The following is a 25,646-nucleotide window of genomic DNA, read 5'->3' as shown; positions in this document are numbered from 1 at the left end:
AAGTGAAAGAGTTGGAATCAAAACTTACATCTGCCCATTACTGAATCATTTTATACTGAGTCATTCTACATCTACAAGTCTCAGTTTCCTTATCTGTAAAATGGAGGCATTGACAGTACATTTTTAATACAATGTCTTTGGGAAGTTAAGCGAAATGGTAAGTGTGCTGGCATACCTTATTTATAAGCCATCTTTTAAACAAAATGAATTATAGATGCACAGTGTTTATGAATCTAACATCGTTAATTCAACTGATATGTAATTTTATATTTCTAATTTTAAAGTTATTTTTATTTTCAGATTTACAATTTGAAATTACCCAACTTTTAAAACTTTAAGCTATAATGAGTGAAACTTGTATTCTCAATAGTTTCTTTTAATTCTTCTCCACAGACTGTCATTCTACACGTTCAGCTCTGTTTTGTGTTAATTTTTACTGCCTTCCCCCCCTGAAATAAAATAGTCCTGTAATGTCCTAGTGGAAACATTGTTCTCTTTGTTTGGGCTAAAGAAGTGCCTTTGTCATTCCTTTGAGACATTCTGCAGATGCCATTTTGCAGTTCTGAAAAATATGTCGCTGTCCTCCTTGCTGCTGTGTTAAATTGTGTGTGTGTATGGCTTGGTATTTTAATGAAGTTGCAGTGAAAACTTGACAGTGATACTTGTCATATGATGATAAAATAAAGAAAGGTTCTTTCCTGATTCAATGTAGATACGTATTCCCTGTCTATAGTGCTGTGTGGTCTGAAAGTAGACCCCTCCTGCACTCAGATGTTTGATGCTTTTTGACTAACTTCATAGGAAACTGTTAAAACAACTTCTTCTGACATGTACTGCTTTTTAAAGATCTCTTAATATATATGTTCTGAATAGCATTTTAAGTGGCAAGTACACAGTCTAATTTGCTAAGTGGCTTTAATCCTTGTAGTAAGAAGTGGGGCAAAAATCTTTTGGGAAATTACCCTGATAAAATCCAGGAAATTCCTTTCATTCTTTTAAATCCAGTTAAAATCTAACTTTAAAAAAAGGCCTCTGATGTAACAGTGTCTGAAAGCATGTGCTTCTTAGAGTAATTTCTTGTAGACAGTGCCAAGCTCAAGGAAGAATGGCATGAATGTACCTCTGTGTTTTAGGTAAATCTATACCACATGGCACATGACCAGTTTATTATAACTTTGGTGGGACTTAGTCATCCTGTTTTGTACTGCTTTAAAAGTGCTAAAGCAGGAGTATAGAAATAAAGGGAGAAAGCTTCATATTTTTTATTTTAATGGACTTAATCTATTAAGATATTTCTTAATTATAATAATATATGTTCAGTGGCGAAAACTTGGTGATATAGAAAAATACAAATAAAGCAAAATTTCCCATTGCCCACATTCAGAAACAACCATTGTTACCGTTTTGGTTGAGCCTTTCCAGTGTTTTATCTGTGAACACATGGGTTAAAATCAGAGCATTATCCTTTTTTTCTAAATGATTCTTTAAAAAATTTTAAATTTTATTTATTTATTTTTGGCTGCGTTGGGTCTTCGTTGCTGCACGCGGGCTTTCTCTAGTTGTGGTGAGCGGGGGCTACTCTTCGTTGCAGTGCGCAGGCTTCTCATTGTGGTAACTTCTCGTTGTGGAACACAGTTGCAGACCACAGGCTCTAGACGCATGGGCTTCAGTAGTTGTGGCTTGTGGGCTCTAGAGCGCAGGCTCAGTAGTTGTGGCACACGGGCTTAGTTGCTCCGCGGCATGTGGGATCTTCCCCGACAAGGGCTCGAACCCATGTCCCCTGCATTGGCAGGCAGATTTTTAATCACTGCGCCACCAGGGAAGCCCCAGCATTATCTTTTTAAACCTGCTTATTTTTCCTTGGCAAAAATACAGTGAATGTATCTAAACTTTTTTTTTAAATTGTGAAGTATAGTTGATGTACAGTATTGTTAATTGCAAGTGTACAGCAAAGTAATTTGGTTATACATATGTATATATCTATATTCTTTTAAAAATTCTTTTCCATTATAGTTTATTACAGGACATAGAATATTGTTTTCTGCACTATACAGTAAATCCTTGTTGTTTTTCTATTTTATATATGATAGTGTGCATCTGTTAATCCCATACTCCCAGTTATTCCTCCCTCCCTTCCCCTTTGGTAACTGTAAGTTTGTTTTCTGTGTCTGTAAATTCTTTTTTTTTAAATATAAATTTATTTATTATGGCTGTGTTGGGTCTTCATTGTTGCATGTGGGCTTTCTCTAGTTGCGGTGAACAGGGGCTACTCTTCGTTGAGGTGCGCAGGCTTCTCATTGCGGTGGCTTCTCTTGTCATGGAACACAGGTTCTAGGTGCGTGGGCTCAGTAGTTGTGGCTCGCCGGTTCTAGAGCGTAGGCTTAGTAGTTGTGGCGCAGGGGCTTAGTTGCTCTGCAGCATGTGGAATCTTCCCGGACCAGGGATCGAACCCCTGTCCCCTGCATTGGCAGGTGGATTCTTTTTTTTTTTTTTAACATCTTTATTGGAGTATAATTGCTCTACAATGGTGTGTTAGTTTCTGCTTTATAACAAAGTGAATCAGCCATACATACACATATATCCCTATATCTCCTCCCTCTTGTGTTTCCCTCCCACCCTCCCTATCCCATCCCTCTAGGTGGTCAGAAAGCACTGAGTTGATCTCCCTATGCTATGTGGCTGCTTCCCACTAGCTATCTATTTTATGTTTGGTAGTGTATATATGTCCATGCCACTCTCTCACTTCATTCCAGCTTACCCTTCCCCCTCCCCGTGTCTTCAAGTCCATTCTCTATGTTGGCAGGCGGATTCTTAACCATTGCACCACCAGGGAAGTCCTGTAAATCCTTAAGATAGTAGTACTTAATTTTGGAAATGTTACTCCATAGGGCATTCATGCATTAGATGGACTCACTTGGAAGTTCTCAGTTAGTAGAAAGTCCGTGCATTTATTGCCTAAAGATATACGAGTCAGAAAAGGATAGGCTAATCATTTTGGATGTTTTCCAGTATCATAAAAGCATAATAAGTCTATATTAGAACTGTTAAGAAGCCTTTGAAACAAGTAAAGATCTGATCACATAAGCCCTGGCTTGTCCTTGACAGCTGGCTCACTGATTTCCAACAAGAGCTGATTCTGCTGTGGCCCGACTCCGGTCGTCTGGGGCAGAGGTACACAGGGATTACAGTGTGTGTATATGTCTAGCCATCAGCTGGGCTTGTTTTAGACAGTGATACCAAGCCCTGTGTCATCCCATTCCATCTGTTTCTTTTAAAAATAAATATACAATTGGTACAGGACAGATCCTGTTACAATAAACTCCATGGCAGAAATAAACTTTCTTTACATGGGTATTCCTATATAATTAAAGGTTGAGGTGGGAGGAAACCTTCCCCCTGCGATTGGTGGATATTCAGACCAGTCCTTCTCCAGAAGACAAGAAGAACCTCAAGCCTGGTTCTTATTACTCTAGGATCCAATGGGAAGAATATTACTTTTGATATTAAGATGATAAGAGAGCAGAAACAAATTTCCTTATCTTGTTATAACTGTGCCGTTTTGTTTGTTCATTCAACATTTATTGAATTAGATGTTCTGATATATATAGTTAACATGGAATTACAGGGGATAATGGGAATAAAAAGGGATTAAGGAGGAGGATATGAGATACCTGAATTATGGCTGAACCCAAATGGCTTGAATAGAACTAGCCAAATTCTTTATAAAGCGTGGCTGACTATGGTGGGAGGAAAAGATCAGGGAGATGGTGACAAAGGGGTAGTTAGGTATGGCAGCTAAGTTGATTATTTAGGAGTGCTACATTTTACCCTTTTTGACTAATATATATGTATGTACACACACATTTCTGTACATTTAAGTATAATGTATATTTGTGTGTATATCACCTTACATAGGTCAGCTGCAGGTACAGTCCTTCCCTCCCGAAGCACAGACCATACAAAGTCCTGTTGACCTACTTCATCTAGTTGCAATGACATGTCTCATAGAACACGGTGTACTGGTGATGTTTATTCCTCTAGCTTCATTTCCATCCAGATCATTTGTCAGTGATCAGCTGCATTGTTCAGATTTCCCCCCTGGACAGTGCTCTGCCCTGCCCTGTCGCATAGCCATAAATATTGCTCTGGGCATAGCTCATCCTTGAAGTGTGATTCCTGATCAGATCTTACTGCCCCTTGTTCTGTCCCCTGGGAAGAGTGCCTTCATCAGTCACATAGACCTCAGGGCCGTCTTGGGGGAGGGGCTGCATTACTCTTAGCCCATTTGAGTTTGACTTGGCCATTCTTGGCATCCTGCTTTCTCTACCAGTGGGTATGGCTGGAGAGGTAGCCACTCTCTGCTGGGGTGGTTTGCCATGTACCAGACTTCTCTTTCAGAGCCTTGTGATTTGTGAGAGAGTGTGTGTACCATAAATTCACAAATAACTTGATCCCCATCCACACCCCCAAAGTTTTATTCTGAGTGTTCTGTGGTTTAAAAATCAGCAACAGAGCTATTGTTAGGTTTGGTCACAAACTGCCTGTTTTTAACCTTATACCTAGAAGCTTGGGTTGGATTTTTTTTTTTTTTTCTTTTTTTCTTCAAGTGTAGACAGGGGAAGTGGACAGTCTAGACAGAGGAGAGTCAGCATTAATGAGGACACGGAAGCATTTCGTGTTGAGGAGGCTGGTATAGCTGGAGTTCAGGGTGTGTGTGAGAGGGCATGGGAAGCAGAAGACGAGCTGCAGATCTGGATTGGAGCCAGTCGGTGCTGAACCCAGGAAGTTATACTGAGGAGTTTGGTCTCCGTACTCCCTGCAGAGCCACTGGAAGCCTTTCAGATATTTTCATCGCTATTATTTTTTGAAGTAAGAGGCATAATTACAAATATCTGTGTTTTAGAAACATTACACACCAGGTTTTCTGAAGAATTACCAGATTTCCCTGGGTATTTGTGCTGGTGATTTTTACCCTCAGTTAAAGGTGTCTGCCCGAGGAAGCCTCCTTTCATATTTCTTTTATTTATGGCTTCTAGGTGACACTTTCAACTCCAGCAGGCACTTGTGTATTTCTGTTCAGTAAATCTGGTGCTATGATTTGGGTGGTATTTATTGTACAAGTGACTAGGATCAAACATTTATTTAACTTAATTTTAATAGTAAATCTCATTGTTACTAGTTCAGTACATTGTTTTTACTACACAATAATAATCTGAAGCTTGGCAACACTGATTTAAGGAGGTGTCTTTGGTATTTGTTGCTCTTTATTATGAGGCAAATTTGTGCCCAGTCTTACTGTGCACCAGGCTGGGCGTTCAAAGATGAGGAAGAAGACTGCGTTGCCGATAAGTTCACAGTAAGGCAAACTGATACCAGGAATTCAAAAATGGTCATTTCAGCAGTAGAAATACCTATAGAGAAAAGGACAACAAAGTGAGCCTGGATGAAGAGAGAGGAAAGGATCAGGAGTGACGCCTGTACTGAGTTTATTTTCTTCTTTTACTGGGATTTTTGTTTGTACTACTTAATGAATATGATTCATCCATCCATCCATTCATTCATTCATTCAAGTGTTCCTTTGGCTACCTTACTGTATGCCAAGTATTGTATTGGGCTCTGAGGGATATGGTTGTAAGATTGCAGTCTTTGCCCCTAGGAATCTGACTGTTCACATGGAGAGGCAGCCAGTCAGTAGCAGAGAGAAGCATTCTGGGGACTGGGAATTGCCCCGCAAAACTGGATAAATAAAATTTTCGTAATCATTTTGCTTAATAATTAATAAAATCATACCACGTATCAAGTATGTGAGAGGGAGAATCCATTTGTAAATTACCTTCTTAATAGTTGTTCAAGAAATATTTGTTGAATGAATGAATGTATCTTTTTTTTTTTTTTTCGGTACGCGGGCCTCTCACTGCTGTGGCCTCTCCCGTTGCGGAGCACAGGCCCTGGATGTACAGGCTCAGCGGCCATGGCTCACGGGCCCAGCCGCTCCGCAGCATGTGGGATCTTCCCGGACCGGGGCACGAACCCATGTGCCCTGCATCGGCAGGCAGGCTCTCAACCACTGTGCCACCAGGGAAGCCCAAATGAATGTATCTTGTGTAAGAATAGGTTTTTACAAATTGGTATTAATACAAAAGAACATTTGCATCATTTGCTACTGGCTATCCCTTCAGGGAAGGGATACTTTTTTTTTTTTTCCCCAGTTGAAATTTCCAGGAAGTATAACTGTCCTAGGGTTTCTTTCCAAGCATTTTTCTGAAGCCAATGGGTGGGTGTATGTTTAGATCCAAGAGAAACAAATTATAACCATGATGTGAACTTTTCACAGTCGTAGAATAAAAGCTTGAAAAAATATTTTTTATGCTTCTCTCTTGCAAATGCTAAATATCCTTTTCTAAAGAGGAGTAAAACAAAGATAACAAGTTAAGCATATTAGGTCTTCATATTGTTCCCACCTCCCCTAGTAATCAGCACAACCCCTCAAAATGTTCATTGATAATTTTTGGCCATAATTTCAAATCTTAAAATTTGGTAGAAAGAGGTACATACGTGGTGAAGTTCAAATAACATTGGACATTGCTGTTTTAAAGAATATAGGCATTTTGGGAGTCAAAGAACAAAAATATTACTATAGCATTAGATTTATGAAGACAAGCAAAATAAAATGTGGGTACCCAATAACAAGAGCTTTCTATTATACAAAAGATAAATAAGACACGTCAAAAGTCTCTTAGCTTAAATTTATTAAATATGAATGTAATTGGGAAGAGGTGAAGGCTTTGTAAACTTTAAAGCCCCTGTAAATGCGTATTTGGTGTAACAGATTAAATTGCTGTCTCCTACCCCCCATATGACTACCAGCATGGTTTGTGTAGGTGTGGAAGAAGACAGCCATGGAAATGCCCGTTCTACTAGGTTAGCTAATAGAAAGGGAAAGTGGAAATAAGGTAGGAAAGGAGTACCACAGCCTTCAAATGGACATATTTTAGGTTCAAAGCTGCTGGTGTTTCCACGTCATGGACTTTGAGCCAAGATTATCCAGTTTAGTAACAAAAATTTACATGTATAATTAGGTTTTAAGCACCTTCAGGACGTTTACTTACACCCTAACATAGTATATGGACCACAGTTATTTATAGTGTTATGAATTCTTTTTCTAGACTTTCCCCCCCCTTAATCTTATAGTAAACAGAGCACCTCATTTCTGCTGTCTAGGGCCATCTCTTTGATTTGCCATCACAATTCATTCTGTACAAATCACACTTTGCTTCTTCATGCCATTTCTCTTGTTCCCAGTCCTTGTACTTAAAGTAGATTTTTTTGTACACAGCGTAGAATTGGGTCTTACTTTTACCCACTCTGACAATCTGTCTTTTAATTGGTGCATTTAGGCCGTTTACATTTCATCTAATTGCTGGTGGTGTTGTCCAGTACCACGTTGCTCTTTGTTTTCTGTTTGTCCCATCTGTTCTTTCTTTTTCTCTTCCTGCTTTCCTCTGGATTGAGTATTTTTCTTCGAGTCCATTTTATCTTCACTATTGACTTATTCCTTTATACCTCTTTGTTTGTTAACTAATTTAAATTAACTCATTAATTTGTCTCCAAACCCTCTGTTCCTCCTTTGTTAACTATTTCAGTGAATGACATTGCTGCCTAATTAATTGCTCTTTCTTTATCTCTTTCTTGACTCCCGTGTTGCCAAATTCTTATCATTCTACCAGTTGAATATTTCTTGAATTTATCCATTCCTTCCACTAACACCTTCTCTATTCAGATACTATAACGTGCACAAAGCTAAGCTCTCTCATGGTCCAGTTTTTTTTTTTTTTTTAATAAATTTATTTATTTATTTTTGGCTGTGTTGGGTCTTCGTTGCTGTGCGCGGGCTTTCTCTAGTTGTGGAGAGTGGGGGCTACTCTTTTTTTTTTTTTTTTTTGCGGTACGCAGGCCTCTCACTGTTGTGGCCTCTCCCGTTGCAGATCACAGGCTCCGGACGTGCAGGCTCAGTGGCCATGGCTCACGGGCCCAGCCGCTCCGCGGCATGTGGGATCTTCCTGGACTGGGGCACGAACCCGTGTCCCCTGCATCGGCGGGCGGACTCTCAACCACTGTGCCACCAGGGAAGCTTGGGGGCTACTCTTCATTGCAGTGTACGGGCTTCTCATTGCGGTGTCTTCTCCTGTTGCACAGCATAGGCTTTAGGCATGCGGGCTTCAGTAGTTGTGGCACACGGGCTCAGTAGTTGTGGCTTGCAGGCTCTAGAGCGCAGGCTCAGTAGTTGTGTTGCACGGCTTAGTTGCTCCGCAGCATGTGAGATCTTCCTGCACCAGGGCTCGAACCCGTGTTCCCTGCATTGGCAGGTGGATTCTTAACCACTGCGCCACCAGGGAAGCCCTCATGGTCCAGTTTTAACTTTGGTAGCCAAAGAAACACAGGTCTCAACATTGACAAAGAATTGACAAACCACTTACGTTTTTACTCTGGTTTCTTGAAAAACCAAAAGGTGGTTCCATTATAACAGCAAAACTTAAAAATTCTTTTCATCACTTTATGAATTTTTCTGATTCTTCCTCATCACAGTTTAAAACCAGCCCTCATACTCCCTCCCTTCAGCCAGTCTCCTCCCAAACAATAAACACCAACTCTCTCAGTTACAGTTTGAGTCTCCCCTGTGTTCTTTGTAGATCTATTCTTTTCTATAGTCATTGAGCCCATCCCACAGTATATCAGTCAAGTTGCTTTCAGAATTGAAATTACAATGGCAGAATTCTTTTTGAGGGAGAGGGAGCAGAGACTGTGGCTACCCATTTGTTAATATTTTATTTTTTAAACATTAATACAGCTATCATTTCTTGTCTGGATAAATATGTAATGTTCTGTCTGGTCTTCGTGGGTTTTTTTTTTTCCCCTCTAGTTTAAGAAAATTTTTGTTCTTCATGTTGTAGTGAGAATAGTAGCTTTAAAGTCCTTTTAGTTTTCTGCTTAAAATTCTTTCATGGTACCACTTTGCTTTTCAGAAGAGGCTCAAACTTTGTGACGTAGCTTTTACCTTATGAGGTTCTTGCTGTTCTAGATTTTAACTTACTAATTGGGTTTCCTTGCTCATATGTCAGGTTTTCTCTCATGTCTAGACTTATGTGCATGTTGCCAGCAGTATTCTACTCTCAAGTCTTCATTTAGATATAGCTTCCTCTGGGTATCTTTCCTTCTATGGTTCTTCCTTCCACTGGGCCCTCTCCTCCCTGTTTAGATAACCTCCCCCCTCTCCGATTGACTTTGCTTTGCCTTTCTCCCTCATCAGGTTATAAGCTCCACAAAGGCAGTTATCACGTCTGTGTTCACAATTGTTTGACAGTCAATGGGCTCTTAATTATTTGCTGAATGAATGAATAATTCCTGAATAATCTGATACGGGGTTTCCTATCTTTTCTTTCTTAGCACTTATCTTGCCCTGTTGAGCTGGTTTGTAGCCAGTGTTCCTTAGGTAGATTAACCTAATATACTGAGACTTCCTTTTGAATATTTCCTCATAGAACACATGTAGGTGATGCTGTATCTGCTTGAGTAGGTAGATTCCATCTGCCATGTTTGGTTGTTATAGTACCTTGAACTCCATTCTTGTTATGCAGACTTTTATTTAGTTCTAGCCCTTTTGGATGCTCTGCCAGTCAAAAAGTTTTTTTTTTTTTTTTTTTTAAGGAAATCCTAGCTCTTAAGATGCTTTTTTCTCTATTACTGTATTACCAAAACTTTCAAGAATAGTCACTTGTTTGGAACTAAGGTAGAAGATTAATAATAGTAACAAATGCTAGAAGTAGGGTTATTCTCTCCCAAATCATCATCTCTTTCTTTGATGTTTGGAATCCTCTCCAGGAACTTAGATGTCACATCATCACTTCAAACTCAGTGTCCCTAAAAGTTCCAAAATCTTGAACCTTCCAGTCTTTTGAGCTGGAAAGCTTGGCATTATTTTTTAGTTGTGCCTCTTCTTTATCTACTGTCTATTTAGACATCAATGCCTATGGATTTTTTTCTCTGAAACTTTTAAAATATCAGTCCTTTATTCATCATTGCTACTGCTGCTTCCACACAAGTCTGTTTTTCTCTTAGCTTTATTGAGGTATAATTGACAAAATTGTAATATATTGAAAGTGTACAACATGATGATTTGATGTATGTATACATTGTGAAATGATTCCTAAAATCAAAGTAACACATCCATCACTTCACAGTTATGTTTTTTTGGCGAGAGAATACTTAAGACCCACTGTCTTAGCAAATTTCATGTATACAGTACACTGTTATTAACTGTAGTCACCGTGGTGTACACTAGCTTCTCAGAACTTATTCATAAGTGAAAGTTTGTACCCTGTGACCAACTTCTCCCTGTTTCCCTCACCTTCATGAACCTTTTTATGTAGCCTTCCATTTAGACTGTCCCTGCTTCTACTATCTCTCCTTTCCAATTCAGGGCCCCCAGATTTATCTTCAAGCAACATTTGGTGGTTATCCTGCTTGGCCGCAGCCAAACATTGGGGGGATTGGAACCCGTGTACACTGCAAGTGGGAATGTCAGATGGTGCAGCCATTTTGGAAGCCAGTCTGGTAGTTCCTCAAAAACCTTAACACAGAGCTATCATTTAACCTGGCTATTCTACTCCTAGGTATATGCCCAAGAGAAGTGAAATCATATGTCCACACAAAAAGTTGTACCATGGGGGCTTCCCTGGTGGCGCAGTGGTTGAGAGTCCGCCTGGTGATGCAGGGGACACGGGTTCGTGCCCCGGTCCGGGAAGATCCCGTGTGCCGCGGAGTGGCTCGGCCCGTGAGCCATGGCCGCTGAGCCTGCGTGTCTGGAGCCTGTGCTCCGCAACGGGAGAGGCCACAGCGGTGAGAGGCCCGCGTACCGCAAAAAAAAAAAAAAAAGTTGTACCATGAATGTTCACAACAGCATTATTCATAATAATCCAAAATCAGAAACAATACAAGTGCCCATCAATTAATGAATGAATAAACAAAAATGTGCTATAACCATAAAATGTAATATTATTGGGGCATACAAAGGAATGAAGTACTGATACATACCACATACATACACAACTTGGATGAACCTTGAAAATAGTATGCTAAGAGAAAGAAGCCAGATACCAAAGGCTGTATATGATATGATTCCATTTATGTGAAATGTCTAGAATAGTGAAGTCTATAGAGACAGAAAATAGATTAGTGGTTGCCTGGGGCTGAGAGTACAAGGTTTCTTTATTTCTGAAGAGTACAAGGTTTCTTTCTTTTCTTTTCTTTTTTAAAAAAAAAGTGATTAAAGTGATATAACAAATTCACCATTTTAAAGTATACAGTGCAGTGGTTTTTATTATATTCAAAATGTTGTGCAACCATCACTACTATCTCAGAATATTTTCATCCCCCCAAAAGAGACCCTGTATCCCTTAAAGCAATCACACCTCATTCCCCCTCCTCTTCTGAAACTGCTGTACCATTTTAGATTCCCGCTAGCAGCAGTTAATGAGGGTTCTGATTTCTTCAAATCCTCACCAACACTTGTTATTTTCTTTCTTTTGTTTTTTTCAATAGCCATTTTAGTGGATTTGAGGAGATAATCTCCATGTGGTCTTAGTTCCATTTTCTTTTTCTTTTTTAAAAAAAAGTTTATTTTATTGAAGTATAGTTGATTTACAGTGTTGTATTTATTTCTGCTATACAGCAGACTGATTCAGTTATATATACTTTTTCATATTCTTTTCCATTATGGTTTATTATAAGATCGAATATAGTTCCTTGTGTTATACAGTAGGACCTTGTTCTTAGTTCCATTTTCTAATGACTGATGATGTTGAACGTCTTTTCCTACAGTGATTGGCCATTTGTATATGTTCTTTGGAGAAATGTCCTTTGGAGTAATGTTTATTCAAGTCCATTGCCCATTTTTTAGTTGGGTTGTTTGTCATTTTGTTGTTGAGGTGTAAGAGTGCTTTATATATTCTGCATACTAGATACCCTAGTTGAACAGATGGTTTACATTTATTTTCTCCCATTCTGTGGATTGTCTTTTCATTTTCTTGATAGTGTCCTCTGACTCACAAATGTTTTTAATTTTGATGAAGTCCAATTCATATGTTTTTTTCTTTTGTTGCTTGTTTTTTAGGCATCATATTTAAGAATGTGTTGCCAAATTCAAAGTCATGAAGATGTACACCTCTTTTTCTTTAAAGAGTTTTATAATTTTAGCTCCTACATTTTAAGTCTTCGGTTCATTTTGAGTTAAATTTTGTATATAGTGTGGGATAGGGGTTCAGAGTCATTCTTTTACATTTGGATGTCGAGTTGTCCTAGTACTATTTGTTGGAAAGACTGTTCTTTCCCCACTGAATGGGCTTGGCATCCTTGTCAAAATCAGTTGGCTATAGATATGTGGGTTTATTTCTGGACTCTCAATTCTGTTCAATGACTGGTATCTAGCCTTATTGCCCGTACCATACTGTTTTGATTACTCTAGCTTTGTAGTAAGTTTTGAAATCAGGAAGTGTGAATCCTCTCACTTTGTTCTTCTGTTTCAGGATTAGTTTGGCTGTCTGGACTCTTGCAATTCCATATGAATTTTTGGATTAGCCTGTTCATTTCTGTAAAAAAAAGGCCGTTGGAATTTTGATAGGGATTACGTTGAATCTGTCAGTCAGTTTGGGGATTATTACCATCTTAACAATATTAAATCTTTGAATCCATAAACATGGATTTATTTACGTCTTTGATTTCTTTGAACAATGTTATGTATTTTTCAGTGTACAAGTTTTATGCTTCCTTGGCTAAATTTACCCCATGTATTTTATTCTTTTTGATGCTAAGTGGAGTTATTATTTTTGGATTTTATTGCTTATGTATAGAAATGTGACTGAGTTTTTGCATATTGATCTTATATCCTGAAACTTTTCTGAACTACTGTTAGCTTTTTAAAATAGATTCTTTAGGATTTTTTATTTATACAGTCATGTCATCTGCAAATAGAGATAGTTTATGTCTCCCTTTCCTATTTGGATGCTTTTTATTTTTCTTGCCTATTTGCCCTGGCTTGACCTTTTCTTTTTTGGAACCTGGCTTGAACTTTAAAGTACAAAATTGTATAGAATGATGAAAGGTGGTGAGAGGGGGCATCTTGTCTTGTTCCTGATCTTAGGGGGAAAGCTTTCAGTCTTCACCATTTACTATTACGTTAGCTGTGGGGTTTTTTTAGATAACCTTTGTCATGTTGAGGAAGTTTCCTTCAATTTTTATTATTTCTATTTGTTTTTACTTTAATTTTTTTAGTTTGAGTGTTTTTTTATCATGAAAGGATGTTGGATTTTGTCAAATACTTTTTCTCTCTATTGAGATGATCATGTATTTCTTTCTTCCTTCTATTAATATGATTTATTACATTGATTGAATTTCACATGTTGAATCACCCTTGTATTCCTAGAGTAAATTACACTTGCTCATGGTGTGAGATCCTTTTAATATCTTGCTGGATTTGGTTTGCTAATATTTTGTTGAGGACTTTTGCCTCTATATTCATTAGGAATATTGGTTTATAGTTTCCTTTTTTGTGTGTGACATCTTTGTTGTGTGTGACATCTTTGTTTGGCTTTGGTATCAGGCCTCATAGAATGAGTTGGGATGTTTGGGGTTTCTTTTTGGGTTGATGAAATGTTCTAAAATTGTTCGTTGTAATGTTTGCACAACTGAGTATCCTAAAAAACATTGACTTGTAAGCTTAAAGTGGGTAACTTGTATGGTATTTCAATAAAACTATTACCACCCCCCCCCCCCCCAAAAAAAACACTACCAAAACAAAACTTTAGGCGAGGTGACCTATGTTTTTTAGCCTAGAGTCCTTATACTGGTCTTCAAAGCCCTCAACAGTCTTCCCAGCTATCATATTTCAACATTACCTCTGACTTACCTTTGTATGTGACTGATCCAGTGATAGTAGTCAACCCACTGCCCTGCTCACTGCCTCCCCAGACCTCCAGAATATCTTGGGCATCTTGCTGCTTCACTTGCCCAAGGACTGTTCTCGCCTATTTTGAATGTCCCTGTCTCTCTTTCCCATCGAGGACAATCTGTCCTTTCTTGCAAAGTTCTGTTCAAATTTTTTCTATTTACCATTCTAGCCTGCAGTTTTCTTAGTCCCAAATCCCTACATTAGATGGTTATGTTATCTCACTTAAAAAGTTGTTATGCGTGATCTGGAATGTGTAAGTTTCCTTAGAAGAATGGGACGGAATATTTGAAATCAGAACTGCTTTGGGAAATCTGATATATGTGTTTGTAGTGCCCATAGGCATTATACTTTATGTATTTACAGTTAACTCACAAGTTTATAGGGATGGCTTTTCATTTGCACTTCTCTGGTCTTCCCAAATAGTTCTCAGAGCTTTGAAGAAAGGCATGATATGGTATACCTAGCCATTAACATTATGTGCCAGGTAAGTATCTGTTGAGTTATATGTATGTGTTTGGAAGAAAGATCCAGAATTTTCACTTGTGCTTTACAGTTTTCCTTATGTAGTTCTAAAAAATATTTTTTAAGAGAGTGTATTGTATTAGAGTAGAAACAGTTGAGTAAAGTCCTGTGTGAAGCCCACGTGCAAATGTGAGGCATAGGTAGTGAGGCTGTTCATGTAAAGGCTGCATTTTGGTATTTAGTGAAGTATAGCTGGGAATTTGCATGAGCATTGTGTTGTAATGTAAAGAATGTATAATGTGTTGGAGTTGTACCTAATTGATTTAAGATAAAATAGAATTGGCTTCAAACCTGAGGCATCTGTCTCCTACATAGTAATTGGAGGTTAAGCCAGTATCCAGGTTCAGGTTTGTCTACCTCCAGGATTGACAATCCAGGTTCAGGTTTGTCTAACTCCAGGACTGACGATTAACTACTGTAGTATTTTGCATTCCATGCTTATTAAGGGAAGTTATTTCATTTCTCTGAGCCTCACTTTATTGACGTATAAAATGAACTTGATAATAATTACTGTGCAGAGATGTTTTGAGGCATAAATAAGGGTGTTTGTAAATAACTCAGCAGAGAGCTTGCTCACAAAATAGGCAGGCCTGTTAATCCCAGTAAAATATTTTGTTTACTTCAAAACAATTCCAACAAAAGAGATTTTGAAAGCATATCTGAAACTTACACAGAGAAACTTGCTTATCTCGTGGCTTTAGCATATTGACTTCTTTGCTTTACATTTTGGCACAGTTTTCAGTGTTCTATTTCTCTAGAATTTAGATAATTTTCCAAGTAAGTCATTTGTTAGTAATTTCTTCCACTCTCATCTCTGTTGTTGTTCCTAATGTGTTATTGTCAGAAAAGTAATAAAATTATACCTTCTGTCATTAACCTCCCTTCTGAAGAATTTGAGAATATCTCACAGTTGTGGTTAACTGCAACTGTTACATACTTAAGCCTTAGGTTTTGAAGTTTCTGGAATGAAGTTTAGGAAGGCTGATTTTTTTTTTTTTCTTGATTTGTTTTGGTTGGAAGCCAGTAAGAATGAACTAGAGAAGTGGTTAGTGGTTTTCATCTTGGGTGCAGACATATTTGTATAAGAGTATTTTGTTGATGTTGCTATAGAAACGTAGTCAAAACTCCAGCTTGGAAAGCATCACAAATAAAGTATTGATTTGGTTACTTGAATTGTTTTTCTTATGTTGGGGTTATACCTAATTGATTTCAAAAGGTCTTTGACTTTTTTATTCTTAGCTGTCACAAATATCCAGATATCAAAAGTTCAAGTCAGTATTGAGAATATTAACACTAATCATCTAAATTTTTTTGGTCACTGCTACTCCTTAGAGATTTGGGGAAAAAATTCTGTTAAGGCAAATCCAAATTTCCTGTTTGTGATGGTGATGGGTTGTAATTTAAAAAATGTGTATATCCTTGTATTATAGGATAGTTTTGGTTCAGTTGGGGATTTTTCTTAATGGAAACCATATATAGATACTTTTTTCAAGGTTTATTTATATTTTCTTTTATAAATTTATTATGAAGTTGTACTTGCATGTTGTCTGTTTTAGCTTTTTAATAAAGCTACAATTTTGGATCAGGAGAAAGTGATTCTACTAAGCAGTTTGTAGGGGAAAATAGCTCTGCTTCTGGCTTTCATAGACTCTCTTGCTCAAAGGAAGGACTGCTATTGAGTCAGTTATAACTGCAGTGGAAGATGTCTTGCAGCTGTGCCTTTTTGGTTTTGTTCCAGAGATAGTATTTGTGTGTACTGTCAGAATGTCTTAAAGACCCACCCTGGAAAGGATTCAACTCTATAAAAGGAGTTTTGTTTTATAAGCTTTCACATATTCTTATGGGGTTCTGGTGGTGACCGTGGTCTTTATTGTCTTGTCTTTTAAACTGACATCTTATTGAGACATAGGCTTCACAGTTTGAGAATAGGAATTACAGTTATAGTTATTGTATCTTGTAAAATAGATTTAGCCAAGCCCTTGGCACATGCTATAATTAAAGCAAAACAAAATACCCCTCTCCAAACCTTGTGATTTCAGTGACTTATTTTTTAGCTTCTTTTTCTGCCTCTATACAGAAGATACGAAGATAGCACTCATTTTATTATATTCTTGGTAATTTAATAGATGTTGATTTACAAATCAGTTTATATATTAGAAGATAGCAGATTATGTGGGGCACGCCAAGGTTTGAAATGTTTACAATGCCAATAACTTGTCATGTTGAAAATTGTTCAGTTTAACCCGTCTTGAATCCTATGTTGACATGAATGCTAAGAGAATTATTAATGAATGTATTTTAGGAGATTGACTATATTTTCTCTTGTCTTGTTTTATTTTCCCCCTCTTTTAAATGCTCCAAAGTTATCAAAGTTATTTGGGAAGGAGAGTAGGACTCCAGGTGCACTGCTGTCTTTCTAGCTTTCTTAAACCTCTTCCTCTTCCAGCCCATGTATATTTCCAGTTACCTTCTCTTTGGTCTCCAGGCTAGAGGTGTCCCTCCTGCTGTCCAAGACTAAACTCTTCTCTCGAGGTTTTGATCGTTTTTCTTTCTCTTCTAAACTACCTGACGTTCATTTTCCTTTTTCTCCTTTGTATCTTAAACCTTTCCCTACTTTGTCTTTCCTACCAAAAGCCTGCACCAAACAAAACAACCAGAACATCTCTGGTACATATATATCTTCCCGCAACCTGAACTTCTTCTTCTTCTTTTTTTTTTTTAAATTATCTACACAGTAGTCTATTTTTAAAAATAATTCTTTATTTATTTTTGGCTGTGTTGGGTCTTCGTTTCTGTGCGAGGGCTTTCTCTAGTTGCGGCAAGCGGGGGCCGCTCTTCATCGCGGTGCGCGGGCCTCTCACTATCGTGGCCTCTCTTGTTGTGGAACACAGGCTCCAGACGCGCAGGCTCAGTAGTTGTGGCTCACGGGCCTAGTTGCTCCGCGGCATGTGGTATCTTCCCAGACCAGGGCTCGAACCCGTGTCCCCTGCATCGGCAGGCAGACTCTCAACCACTGTGCCGCCAGGGAAACCCTGCAGTGCTTTTATCTTTCATGATTCCGTGCCCTTCACTTAGTGTTCCAATGGTGAGGGGTGTGCTTCTACCCGCTTACAATCGGCCCAGTAAGCTCCCCCTTCTCCTTCAAGGTCAGCTCAAATGTCACCTCGGGGTGCTTCCCTCGTCAAGTCAGTTGTATTGTTGAAATGTTTATGCCTATATTTTAGCTCTTATTCTCTTTGGGATATAGTTATTTATTTAAATACTCTTTTGCGCTGCTGGAGCCAAGTTTTACACAGGTGTGTATTGTCAGCAGCTATCAGTAGGCGAAGAGCAGTTCCTCATTGGATGAACAGATCTTAGCAAAACCTAAAAGTACAGAATTCAAGATCTCATAGGCACAGGTAATGGTGAATACTCTAGCTTAATGTTGTTTATTGTTTATGTTGTAAATATAAATGTTGTATCTTGGTTTATTGTTTTGGATGGGCAGGGGCTGTGGCTTGAGAATGTATTAGCACTTGTGCTTAGGGTTTTCTTTCATAATCCAAGTTCGGAGGGGTAAGTTTTAAAGATGAAGCTACGGAAAGAAAGGAGTGGAGCTATGGTTTCAAATTATGGAGCTAATAAAGGTGTGGAGGGTTGGAAGTACACTGGATTCTCAGACAAGTGCCCAAACCATGTAGATGGCAGATATCAGGCTGAAGGTTGGCTATGATGCAGGTGAAGTGAGGAGGAGACCCCTAGATGGGGTTGTACCTCCCTAGGGCATGACGTGTAGCTGTGCACTGCATGTTGCATACACCTTAACATTTCCCCGGCTTGTCTCAAGTGTTCAACTTTCTACAACATGTTTTTGAAAAGAACTTGTGTTGACAGGTTTGATGTTTATGTGGTTCTAGTAGGGAGTCTTGGAAATCGTAGTGGCCATTTTAAAGGGAAAGAAAGAAAAGAAGGGAAATGATGGAGGGTAGATTAGGGTGGGGGAACAGTTTTCCTTCTACAAGTTGAGTAAAAAACCTAAATAAATGGTCGAAGATTACTATAGGTTAATATTTGACTTGTAAGAATAAATGTAATGATATATTCAACCATTTTGAGGAGAAAGCCTAGATGAATGTTTTTGATGATTGAAATTCTGTGTTTAATAGTAATTTGCATTCATTTAGCATTTTGCACTTTACCGGTAGCTATTGTGGTGGCTATCCTGTGATGCTCACAAGAATCCAATTATATTGGCAGGTTATCTCCTGGTACCTTCGTTTTACAGACTTCGTTAGCTAAGTGACAACATGGAGATACGTCCAGACTGTTGGAGCATGAATTTAATGTTGCTGCAGATTGGGAAGAGTAAATAATTTCTCGGCAATGACCTCTTTATTTCGGAAACATAATTTTGGGGGGAGTGGGAAGGTGTAGGATTTTTCTTGGGTCTAGAGGGTGGGGCAGAGTTGGGGAGCTTTTGGGGTCTGCTGGATGTCTAGCATCAGGGCTCTCTGTTTCTTCTGGGCCTTGGACAGCCATAAAGGGTCTCTATTGCTGGTTGTCTCCTCAACAGTGTCTCGTCCCTTTCCTTCACATCCGGGCAGGGCAGTCTGCAATAGGGAAAGGCAATGGAATTATTAGGCAGAATCTGACATCTAGTCTGGGTTCTGCTCCTGACTTACTGTGTAACCTCGACAAGTAACCTAACTTCTGGGTTTCAGGTTCCCCGTGTATGAAAGGCAAGAACTAGAGGTACATAAATGCTGAGATCTCTTTTGGTTCTATATTTCTTTATTCTATAAGAACCCCATTTTGCTCAGTCATATGTAGGGTGTTGCACAGGTGCTAGTATGATCTTTGTTTCTGCTTTGCATGTGACGGGCTTTGTGATAAGTACTTTTATTTTTTAATCTGTAAGGCAAGGAGGGTCATTACCACGTTATTAGCCGTAGCATTTGTTCATCTTAAATGTGAGACGAATGAGCCTAAACATTGTAATCCCGTAATGCCTTCTTTGTCCTCCCCAAGGGAATTGTCCACTTTGCTGTGTCTTTCCTGTACCTCTGTTATAGCCCTTATCACATGTGGTATAATTATTTGTTTATATATCTGTCTTCCCTGCTAGACTGTGAATTCCCTGAGGGCTGGTGTGGGGAAGAACTTTCCAGTCCTAAGGGCTTAGACCAGTGTCTGGAGTGAAGGAGGAACTCAGCAAATGTTTCTTAGACGTAAGTGGAATGAAAATAATACATTTTAAAGTAAATGCTGGATTACTGTACTGGTCTGAATGTGTAATTCTAATAGTGATGCTTTTGAGTTTTGAAGTTAAAAAAAAAAGGGGGGGTGGATTAGTTATTGCTTTGTCCTAACACTTTTTAGATGGTTTCAAAACATTAACTTTTTTTTAGAGATTCCCAACCGCCATCCCTTTATTCTTTTTCTTCCCTCCTGTACCTGCTCTCTCTCCAAACCCCCTGTAAAAATCTGGGGTCATACAGAACTTTTCTTTCCCAGAGTCTCATAAATCTGTAATACTTTCTAATGTTACATTTTACAAAATGGGGTAGGAAAGAGACTTTGTGAATGGCTCATGTGCAGTTGTGCAAATTATTCTGGGTTTAGAGCCTGAGAGAAGTTAAACCGCGCTGGTGTGTGGTCAAAAGATAACTTCGGCATAGCCGTGGAAGTAGTGTAGTGGTTGTTTTGTTTTTTTGTTTTTTGTTTGGTTTGTTTTTTTCTCTTTTGTTGACACCAGATAGCAATGATCCTACGAAACGTGGACTGTTAGAAAATTCCATAGACCAGTTGAAGTTCATCCAGATTGAGAGAGTCGTAAAACTTTTCTCCATGTTTATTCAGGAAGGATAGTCTTGCATGATGATTGGTATATAGGAAGGTTGGATTCTCTGTAAAATCAGTAGAGTCAGAAACAGAGGGGTGGTTTTCTATTTTTTGCAGTACTTTTTAGGTTATTTTAGGGTTATGCCAGAAAGTTGTGTTTGCTTTTTTTCTGGTTTGACAGATGATGATTGCTTCTCAAATGGAGGCTGGATGAATAAAGGTGGGAGACTGAAAGGAACCATCTTCCTCATTGTCTTTCTGTGACACTGAGAACTTTATTTTCTGCACAGAGTTTGTGTCCCTTATGGTTTTGGAGCTTTGAGTGACCATCAGGTTATTCCATCCTCCACATCTTATTCAGTTCCATTCCTTTTCCTCTAAGGCAGGAAGTAGGACATATATATATTTATTTATTTACTTAACTTATTTATTTGGCTGCGCTGGGTCTTAGTTGTGGCACGTGGGATCTTCCTTGCCGTGTGAGGGCTCTTTTAGTTACTGCATGCAGGATCTAGTTCTCTGACCAGGGATCGAACCCAGGCCCCCTACCTTGGGAGCGCAGAGTCTTAACCACTGGACCACCAGGGAAGTCCCAGGACACTTTTAAAAAGTCAAGAAATTATGATACTGGGTTTGATTCTGTTTACACATCAAACTCACATATACAAATGTAGGAAACCCCTCCTCCCCCCCTGCTCCCAGCCAACTCCCTTGAATACTTAAAATATAATATTCTGAGGATAAACGTCTAATTTCCCTTTTTAATGGAGCAACAAAACAGTGTCAAAACGAGGCTATTTAGGATCTTTCTAAGACAGGTGTAATGGATACACGTTCATATGAACAATTTTTTTGTATTTAGACATTTGTGGATGTTTCAGCATAAGTATTTTATGTACTTTAACGTGTTTAAAATCTTATTGGAAATAATTTAAATGACACTGGACCTCGTTTGTATTCAGTAACTTCTCTGCCAGTAACCCACTGAGTAACCTTATTTATAAGTTATTTCACTTCTTTGGGTTTAATTTACTCATTTGGAAAGCAAGGGTGTTGAAATTGAGGTAATGCAGCATTGGTGGAAAAGTGCATTGGCTTTGGAAGGTAACTATGCTCCCCACTGTACCACCAGCGCCACTAGTAGGCTTTGAGGCAGACCAAATTGGTGTAAATTCTGGCTCTACCACTTATTGGGTATATGAGTTTGGAAACTCATTTAAATTCTCTGGGTTCTCTTTTATCCACTGTATTAATGGTTTGTTCTTTTTCCAAAACATAGTGCCACAGAACTCACCTTCTGTCTTAATTCTCTTAACCTTTGTTCGAACAATGAGATTCTGATGTCTTATGGGCAGGATTGAAGCCAGCAGAAGACCTTGAGCAGTAGCGTTGGGTTCTATAATTAAGAAAGTAGCTGCCTTAGTCAGCTTGGGCTTCCATAACAAAAGGCCATATACTCTCTTGCTTAAACAGCAAGTCTGTTTCTCATGCTTCTGGCGGCTGGAGGTCCAAGATCAAAGTACCAGCGTGGTCAGTTTCTGGTGAGGACCCCCTTCTTGGCTTGTAGGTGGTTGCCTGATCTCTGTGTCCTCACATGGCGAGATGAGAGAGAGCGAGAGAGAACGAGCAAGCTGTCTGGTGTCCCTTCTTAGGCGACTAATTCCATCACGATGACCCTACCCTTATGGCCTCATCTAAATCTAAGTATCTCTCAAAGGTCCCATCTCCAGCTACTATCACTTTGAGGGTTAGTGCTTCAATACATGAATTTTGGGGAGATGCAGTTCAGTCGATGGAAGTAGGGGAGTTAGGAGGCACAGGGGTGATGAGAGATGCCTGGGACAATTGTAGAGATCTACCAATGTCAGCTTCACTGGATCCAGTGCTCATGTCAGTAGTTCTGAGACTTCTGCATTCTATGAAGCAATACATTTTAGAAAAAGGTTTGGAGCCAGTATTTTTCCAAGTAAGCATATTGAAGTAAATGCCATTCTACTGCGGTTTTTATTGAAAAAATACAGCATTTAAACAATGTAGGAGGAATACAGTCTGAATAAAAGATGCTTTGAATTGAATAAAATTGGCTCTACTAAAAAACTCACCAAATTGCCCTTTTGTGAACCAGTGAAAACTTTGTGGTGGGTGGATAGTGAAGTTTACTTCCATTATATAGAATGTCTTTTTTTTTTTTTTTTTTTTGTGATACGCGGGCCTCTCACTGTTGTGGCCTCTCCCATTGCGGAGCACAGGCTCCAGACGCGCCGGCTCAGCGGCCATGGCTCACGGGCCCAGCGACATGTGGGATCTTCCCAGACTGGGGCACGAACCTGTGTCCCCTGCATCGGCAGGCGGACTCTCAACCACTTGCGCCACCAGGGAAGCCCTTTTTTTTTAAATTTAAGTTTTATGTTTGTTCATTTTGACAGAGGTTAATCTCTTCAGAGCTGCTACTGAAACATATTTTCATTAAGTTCCTGTAAAGCAAACCTTACCTTTTCTCTAGGAGCGATATCTTGTTTATTTAAGTATCTAATGTGTTTTGTTCGTAATAAAAAACACCTTTTTTTTTTTTTTTTTAAGACTATGGTAGGTTAATGTGAACATATAATACTCATTGACTTAAGAATTGTTTGTTAGGGGAGCAGTGTGGTACAGTAGCAGGGTCAAGTTATACAAATGCGTACGTGGATCCAGCCATAAAGGGTCTGACTATCTTGGTCCTGATTTGTTAATGTAAATATCTATTCTGGGGGAAAAAACAAGCAGAATTTAAATTGCGGAAATGTAAAGGGGGGGTGTGTTGGTATTGTAGAATAAAGGAAGATAGGTTGTTTTTCAGATCTCTCTGACCTGAATCTTAAAATATTTCCTATAGTGACTTTAAGTTTTTGCTTCCATATGTAGTTGTATTATGACAAATGGATGTAGGATTACCTTTTGTATCCATCATTGCTCAGTTTAGGATGACAGTATAATAATAAAACAGGGCTTTATCAACTTTGTAACTATATGATGATACCTATAAATCTAGATTAAAATGAGCCTCCATTTAAATACTGTGAGTGAATAAGCAAATTCTTTTACAAATGAATCAAAATCCAGTTTTCAATATTTAAAAATGAAATATCTATATATTTGAGTGGTTTTTCAATACCAAAATGTATATATCAGTTTATAAATAAAGCTGATTAGACTATATGTGGTACACATGTATCAGTACTTTTGGCGTCTATTTATGGGTGGATTAAAATGACACGAAATAAAAACAAAGTTGAGGGGTGCAAACCCAAAGCAATGTAAACGCGATACAAAAAAATGAGGAAAGAATTCCTAGCAGTAGTAGAATAGTAAGTAAGCAATTATAATCATAGGATTACAATTGTACCGTTAAAACTATTCTTTATGTAAAATGTTCTTCCTTTAGTGGGTAGAACCGGCAGCAGGAGGATGACTGTTTCTTTGACCCATGTGGATTTTCTAGCTGAGGAATGAAGTAACTTGGAACCTAGCTGAGCTTTTCTACTGAGCATGCCCTTTTCCAGCAGGGTCTGGCCTGGGTGGGGCCGGTCTTGCTCATTAAGCTGTTGGAAGCTGGATTTCCATCAGCTTTCGAGTCTTCTAATGACAGGGAACAGCAGACAACGGGCTCGATGTACTTTTTTAAAAGCTGAGTATGTATTTGAAGGGGGAGATCTTTAGGAAATTTCTGTTGTAGCAGTTAGGTTTGGTGATACATGCTTGTTTGTTTTTGCTTTTGAAGAAAGTTTGCCTTTGGGACTATCAGTATCTAGGAGACTGAAAATTTGGATAATACTAATGTACAGAGTAGATGGAATCTGATTATGTGTACTATCTGGCAAGGGAATATATTCAGTTATATTTGAACCAAGCACTGTGAAACGTACGTATGTACTTTTAGACCATTTATTTGCAAAATTCAAATGTTAAATTTTGTTAGGTTATCTTTAACATAATTGCTTTTTTAGGTTTGACCTATGAGAATAATGAAGCCAGCTGGTTTTATATATTTGCCCTGCTGTTTCACAATTGATTTGTTCAGTGGTACAGTACACTATACGAAAGTTAATTATTCCTAAAGCACAGTGAGGACTATATGTAAGGTTAATAGTGTACAGTTTATTTTTTTTAACATGTTAAAGGATGATAGATTTCTATTTAATTAGCACGAAGATGAAGCATTTTATAAATTAACTCCTTTGATTAAAAAAATGTATTGTGGCTAGCAGAGATTTGAATTTGTTTTTAGAATCTGCAGATGAGTGGCCATTAAGAACTATCAAGAATTGTACATTGTTTTAATGCTGTCACAGCCTAAGTAAATATTAATTGAATAATAGGTATCAACATCTTTTACTGAATATTTAATCTGTTGTTACATTGAAGAAATGTGAAAACTCACCGTGTTGCCCAGATTCAAGCATCCAGACTTAGAAAAAGTCGTCTTTATGCTTTTTCTTGATATACTTTACCAGTCTAACAACCTTCCTTCAAAAAGAACCTTGCTTTGATGCTACTTTCTAACAAAGTGAAAAGCAGTACTACTGTGATGGCCAGATGACCTCTGTAAGTTCCTTCTTTATTGTTGACACTGCAGGGAATGTTTTTATAAGACTGAGGTAATTACCTAGTATTTTTTTGGGGGGTGCATGTATCCTTGTGAAGTTTAAGTTTTCTATTTTTTAGGTTCAACAAAGAATTGTCTTTTCAAATTATTGGCAACTCGGGTGAGGGAATAGATGACTGTGGAGTTGATGCTGATGATCTGGACAGCCATTCATAGGACCCGCACCTCCCCTGTGGACCATCTCCTTTGGAGTGTTCCATTGCACGTTGTATGGTATATTGATGACCTATAGTTTAACGTCATAGCTGGATCACAAAGTTGGAAAGGGAAATTTTAAACTTTGACATTTTGTTGGCTTGAAATTTTTGGTGGATTCCAAGGGTTGAATGCCTGGCGTATTCTCCAGCAGACTCCTCCACCAAATCACGTTTACAGATGTTGAATTTTGAGAATCTTACCTCCAAAGAAACAAATATATTTAGCCAAAGTAAAAACTCGTTCTGGCCAGCCCCACCTAAAAAGTAGTTATTTGAAGCTTTTGCTGAGTAGTTTTGAACTAAACCAATGCTCACAGTAGAACTACTTGGGGGAAAAAAGTTTTTAAGCATTCCAAATGGAATGTCTGTAATTCCATTGTAGTTACAGCTTTTCCCGCCTGGTGAAAGTTGCTTTTATCATACCAGGCTTGTAGGGTCCACATGCTAACAGTCTACG

The 25,646-nt window shown here is 38.5% G+C and overlaps 1 protein-coding gene across 21 annotated transcripts in view; it reads left to right on the top strand.

Annotated features, from left to right (window-relative positions):
• Window positions 1–25,646, top strand: part of EPB41L2 (erythrocyte membrane protein band 4.1 like 2) — a 215,324-nt gene that overhangs the window by 62,870 nt on the left and 126,808 nt on the right. For 2 of the 21 annotated variants that reach the window (XM_079938900.1, XM_079938898.1), the window contains one exon: window positions 19,632–19,734. The exons of 16 other annotated variants lie outside the window; for them this stretch is intronic. The gene's annotated coding sequence lies outside the window, so the exon portion shown is untranslated. Of the gene's footprint in view, window positions 1–11,765; window positions 17,926–19,631; window positions 19,735–25,646 lie in introns of those variants that run through there. 3 more of the 21 variants (XM_079938901.1, XM_079938896.1, XM_079938899.1) reach the window with 3 other exon arrangements.

This window comes from Stenella coeruleoalba (assembly GCF_951394435.1).
Source record: "Stenella coeruleoalba genome assembly, chromosome: 12".
Taxonomy (NCBI): Eukaryota; Metazoa; Chordata; class Mammalia; order Artiodactyla; family Delphinidae; genus Stenella; species Stenella coeruleoalba.
This window is presented reverse-complemented; position numbering and strand designations above follow the sequence as displayed.